A 6,483-nucleotide genomic window follows, 5' to 3' on the forward strand; every position below is an offset into this window, starting at 1 on the left:
ATTGGTTTTAACAAATAAGGAATGGAGTCAGGCAACCATCTCCCCTTCTCCAGGCAGTTTCAACTGGAAGCTGCAGGGCTGCCTCCCTTGCAGTACTGCATTCTTAACAGCAAGTGGTGCTGCATAAGACTATAAATAGCAGCCCTGCCAGGCCCTCTCACATGACCCAGAATAGAGCAAACACTGTTGTTTCTCCCAATCCATAAATAACTCAGCCAAAAGCATTGTTCCAGGTGAAGAATTCCCAGCTCTATACTTCTTAATGTAGGGAAAATGAAAAGGGGGAACAAAGCAGCCAGCAGTCTGGTTGGTTTCTCCTTTCCTACTTCTCTTGAGACTTTACACATTACTCAATAAGGGGGTTTTCTACAAACATAAATTTTTTAAATTAACCCTTGTATAGATCCTTCTCTGCTGGGTTTCCTCATTCTTTATGGCTGGCACTGCCACGGGCACTCTCAAGATCGGTGCCCCCCATTTCAGTTTTGTTCCTTGATTCGACACATTCTGCTGTGGGCCCAGAATTCTTTTTCTGAAAAGCTGCTGGCACATGTTCACAAAAAGCAAAAGGTTTGTACGCATAAGTACTGTCTCTGAGCTCTGCGGGCCATACTCCTTGTAATACGCGCTCTGTCTCTATTCTAGATGGTACGGCATTTGATATTGATTGTATAAGAAAGGTTTTGTGACTGCTCAATAGATGCCTTATCCTCTGTTGCTGAAAAATATTTAGAGGTAGATTTGGTGACCGTTAGCCTTTGTAAACCTGTCTTCGTAAACTATGAGGTGACAGACTAAAAAAAGAGGCATTATTTATGTCTGCCAGTGACTAGGAGGTCAGCTGTCATGGCCAGTGGTGGGAGCAAGAGTCAGGTCTATTAGTTAGCGGAGGAGTTGGTAGTCAGGAATTCGAGCCCAGGGACAGACCCAGAGTCAGAAGCCAGGAGCCAGAGCCCAGGGTCAAGAATTGGAGCTGAGGGTCAGAACCAGGTTACCTGAAGCAAGGCTGGGTAGAATCAGGCACAGGAGCTATCACAGCTGTGGGCGAGTGCTTTGGAGTGACCACTGAACTGCTGCTGGGCTTAGGAGCCTGTCTGCTGACTTTTCCAACCAATCAATCCAATCAATCAGGCAGATTGCTATAGGCCAGATGTGCTTACTAGGATGTCCAGCAACTGGCTCTGCTGCAGGCGCTGATCCTTTGTAATGTCAACTGAAGGACAAAAAAAAAAATGTCTGTCCCCACCCTACCAGTTATTAAATAAACAATCCAAGAGAACCACCCCACAGCATACCACAAAATTAAAGTAAAACTTCCCAGCCAGTAACTAAACAGCACCGCCCTCAGAATCTCCACATGAAACCCTCAGTCAACCCCTAAGCCCTAGCAAATAGGTGATCTTTGCAGAGTGTCCTGAAGGGCAACAATCTAGAGACTATTTTGGACCAAAGAGGAAAGCAACCTCTAGAGCTGTAGGGCTCTGCCAGAGGACACCGTGCTGGCAGCCTCTTCTCTTTCATATCAAGAAGCTCCAGCTTGAGACCCTCGACTGACCAGAACTTGTGGCACTGTCACACAGGGAAAGAGACATCCTCTCAAGTACGCGGGTTTCAGAACATTTACAGCCCAAACCAATGGTTTAAATTACCCCAGGAAACCAATGAGCATCCATGACAAATCTTAGAGTAATTATACTCCACTATCTACACTACCTTATTAAGGGGCAGCTACTTTCTTGAACCAGCTTCTATTTCTGAATAGATGGAAGCTGTAGCTCTATTTACGGCGTATTGCAGGAGCCCAACCTTGATATGACAAAGGCATGGGTGACAATAGTAAAGTCTGCATCCAATAGAAAAGATTACAAACTCATGGCCAGGCACAGATGGACAAAACATCAGCAGCATGGCCATAATATTATTGTCCAGAAGTAGTAATAGATCTAGCAACAACACCCCTAATATACCAGCACAGGAAGGTCTAAGTCAGTAAGTGTACTCATTTTAGGTATGATGTGTCGCTGAACAGAGAGGTAGCATGGAGCTAGTCCACTGAGCTGTAAAAACCATAATAATTTTGAATCTTTGTGTGACGGGTTGCCTCCTTTAAGGTGCCACCTGAGTTCTGGGGCAAGTCCCTTAAACTGTGTCCTTGCAGACAGGAGCACCTCCAGCTTTAAGGTCCCGCCCCGAAATGCTGCCCCCACACAGAGGCGGCAGAAGGTCCCGCCGCCAAAATACCGCCGTGGTCGCCGCCCCCCAAATCGCAGTGTCCTAGGCGACCGCCTAATGGGTTGCGCCAGCCCTGCTTGCAGACCTGATCTCAGTGACTGTGTCTTTCTGCAGCTGGGTGTGGCCCTGCCTGTGTGTGTGCTAGAGCTCAGCAAGACAGAGTAAAGAGGGCCCAGGCTGGCAGAACAGGCAGGCTCAGTGGTATCCCAGTACATCAGGTGGCACCTTAAAGTGGGGCAACCCATCACACTTTGGATGGACAAGAAGTTTGTGAAGAGGGTCAAGGCCAAGCAGACCAGGGAGATATGAGAGGAAACCGGGAAGGTTGGGGTCAAGGATGACTGCACTATCCCTGACCTTGGGTGCAAAATTAAGGACTAAAAAAATGTAGCATTAGGGGGATCAGCAACATTGAATAAATTTACAAATTGGTCATTAAGTACTCAAAGGAGCAAAATCAGTATTGTGAAAGGGCCCAAAACCAAGCCAAAAGACATCAAGGCTTTTGTGCTGGAAGAGACAGGCAGAAAGGGGAAACAGGAAAGGGTGAACATGGGAACATTAGAAAGCGAGTGAAGGGGGCAAGTAAGAGTTTTTCAAAAGCTAGGGGGTTGAAAGCAGCAGTTTGGAATGATACTGGGAAAGATTAATTAGAAATGGACAGGATGATGATGATGATGGCAGAGATAAAGAGCAAGTCTAGGGAGAAGAGAGGCTGGTAGGCAGGACATTGAGGTGGATCTTCATAGCAAAGTTACAGCTGTTGGTGGCTTTATGGAGTTGTTTGTCCGGAAGGGAAGAGGTGATAGGGGAAGATGGTTACAAGTCAGTCAAGATGTAAGGAGGATTCTGGGTATGAGGCAGTATTTTTTTCAGTCTTCTAAATAAATAGAACAAACCCTTAGAAGGGTAGAGTATGGAATTAATGGCCCAGAACAGTCATTGTTACTCAGCACCAGCCTCGCTAATAATGGAGTGTAATTCAGAGCACATTGAAACATTGTTAAGTTACAATCCCATATCATTTTGGCTTCAAGAGTTACCTCTCATTCTCTGACTCTCCCATTTCCTGTCCCAACCCCTTAGCAAATGTTTCAGGATGACCTTCTTCCACCCAACCTGGTTATGTGATTCTCCCATATGGCCTCCTCAGATTTTGAGAGCAAGGACTGGATTTTATGTTATTTTTTACTGAAGAACACTTCTCAGGAAGCAGTTGCACACAAGTACAATTTTAATTGTCAGTGTTGGGAGCAGATTGCAAGATGCAGGGAGTTCATTTGACCTCATACTAAGAAGAGTTATTCTCCAAGTCATCCTTGACTTATGTGTTCCTTGATTAGTTTTCTAATTTTTCATTCTATTTTTTCCTGAAAACCCCAAACCTTACCAACAGGAGGCAGGTGCATCAACACCCCTATGTCTGTTTTGAAGACTCCCACAGATCTCTTTAGAAGATCAGGTCAAACTTGTTTTCGTTTAGCACAGCAGACCGACATCCTACGAAAAGAATTTAAGGAAAACATCATGACAATTCTCAGTTATGTAAGCTCTGTGGTTCAGAGAGTAAAGAGGTCTCTGTTGCCACCTGTTGATGCATTGGGAGAACAGTGGCCCAGAGCTGCTTGAGAAATGCTTATAATTCTTTGCCGGCATCTGTTGGACAACAAAAGGAGCTGACTGAACAGGCCAGGCCTTATTTGCAATTTAGTTAAATGCTGGTTAGGGGCATATTGGGTAAAGCACAATTAATTTTTGAGTTTGGGGCGGGCAGTTGGGAAATACAAGGACTAGACACTTACTTCAGATATGTCTGAGGGCACCCAGACCATGGCTGATAGGCACCATTGGGTGTGGGAGGCTAAAGAGAGACAGGGAGGAAAGGTTCCCATATTCTGCTGGGAGTGCCTCAGGGGTGGTGAGAACTAAGAGTCCTAGGTATTACTGAGCCTTTCCTAAGAGCTGAGGATGGAGTTAAGGTGATGGATGGTGCAGAGCAACAGTGCCAGTTTTGAGGGGACGGGAAGCACAGTGTGGTGGTGGCAGAAGCAGAGCTGAGGCAGCGTGGGCTGAAGCCACAGAGAAAGCCACAGACCACCTAAGGGATGGGCCACCCTGCCCAGCAATTAAAGGCAAAGCTACCCTAGGTAGGTCAGGTGGAAGAGCCCCTATAGCAGCCCAGACAGTGTTGGTCTGCTGGCATCCTTGGCCTTCTACAACCCAGGATAGTAACTGTGAGTGGGGAGGGAACATCAGTCACTCACAGCTGCCAAAGGAGGACTGAAGTTTGGATTACAGATAAGACACCCTGTGTGGGTGGGGGGGTGTTACTGATTAATTAGCTGGTTTTCCCAAATTTATTCTGTTTGTTTTATCTCCTGGCCTCAGTGCTTGCAAGTGGGGAAGTATTGCCCATTAAGGGTGCTCAGGGTGCAGTATATATTGGTTTCTGGGGCAGGGCCTAAGTCAGTATTAGTTGAGTCATTAGAAGGAATCCCTAGTAAATGGAACCTGGCCCTTTTTGCTACTGACAACACCTGGCAGAAGGATTACATTTAATTTTCCTATCATGTGATTGAATCTATAACTGGACAGCAGTCTTATACTTGGGGCAGGGACCATCATCTTACCCCGTGTTTGTACGGCGCCTAGCACAATGGGGTTCTGGTCAATGAGTAGGGTTTCTAGGTGCTATGGTAATACAAATAATGAATAGTAAGATGTCTGCATGTAGATGGGAGTGTTCAGTTGTAGTCAAGGCAGTTTCCCAGGAGAGCCTTTGAGTCAATTGAGATGATAGAAAATCCATTAAAGACAAAAACAATTGGGTATGGAAATGGAACGGTTCCTGTGAGCATCAGAAGTCAGGAGATTTAGTATAATGGGAACAGTCACAAATACTGTGATAGCAATTGTTTCAGTTGCTGCAGAGATTTTCAGGTTGTGTTTGAAACATAGTCTTGAGTAGTTCTGGGTTCCCCACGATCTGTGTGCTAGAGGCATAGAATAGCTATTCTACTTATTCACGCTCATCATGATCACTTTCAGTAAGACAGCCAGTGGCCCCAGGATTTTCATTTAATTAATGAAACTACAGTAAAGCTGCATCCTCCAATTCTTCAAGGTAATTCCTATGGTTGATATGGCCATCCAGACTTCCCCACTTACATCTCATGGTGTCAAAAAGGCACTGCTCTATGTAGGTAGCTCATATATGGTCTAGCTCACCTACTTCCCATGGAAAGAGAATTGAGGATAGGACATAGACAAAAGACTTGGCTGCAGATATGTGTTTAGGAGTACAGTTTTGTGCCAATCAAAACTGGTTTATTTAAGAAAAAAGATTATCTCAAATCAAAACAATAAGTGGGCAGTCAGTGCAATCCAATCAGTAAGTCATTAGAGGATCTATTGTTCCGCCCCACTGGCTTGCTCAATTCTTGATCAAATCTTGGCCTCCTTTGTTAACTCCTTACAGGGTGATCGCCCTGGACATTTTTAACCTCAGAAGGTTTGGAGTCTGGATTTGGTTCCATTAGGGGCTCCAATGCTTGGTTACATATCCAGACTTCTTACATCTGCAAAACCAAAGGAGGTATCTCATGGGAACAGACCACTTCCTGCTTCCAGCCAGGCTGGAAATACTAGGACAGCTTTTTTAGTGGTAACTTGGTCCCTTTGCTCCAGGTCCCAGCCAGACTATAGAAAAGGTAAAGGAAAAAAAAATGAGCCAAAAGTTTGAGATGGGAGCAGGTTTAGCTCTGGTGAGAGCAGTAAGGGTCATTCTTTCATTTCTATTGCTCCATTTGTATGGAACTCTTTCCCCTTCCCTCTAAGATGCTGCTTCTCTGGCTTTAAAACTTTCCTTTGCTCTTTATCTTATAATTCAGCAGTGTGAAAATGTTGTAGTCCTCAATCTGAAGGATCCTATATAAAATACTTCTACAATCTAACTAAGTAAAATAAAATGTAAGATCTCTGTATGGAAGGGCAACAGAGGGTCCTGTGGCACCTTTGAGACTAACAGAAGTATTGGGAGCATAAGCTTTCGTGGGTAAGAACCTCACTTCTTCAGATGCAAGTAATGGAAATCTCTAGAGGCAGGTGTATATCAGTGTGGAGATAACGAGGTTAGTTCAATCAGGGAGGGTGAGTTGCTCTGCTAGCAGTTGAGGTGTGAACACCAAGGGAGGAGAAACTGTTTCTGTAGTTGGATAGCCATTCACAGTCTTTGTTTAATCCTGATCTGAT

Source organism: Trachemys scripta, chromosome 9 (assembly GCF_013100865.1).
Source record: "Trachemys scripta elegans isolate TJP31775 chromosome 9, CAS_Tse_1.0, whole genome shotgun sequence".
Lineage (NCBI taxonomy): Eukaryota > Metazoa > Chordata > Testudines > Emydidae > Trachemys > Trachemys scripta.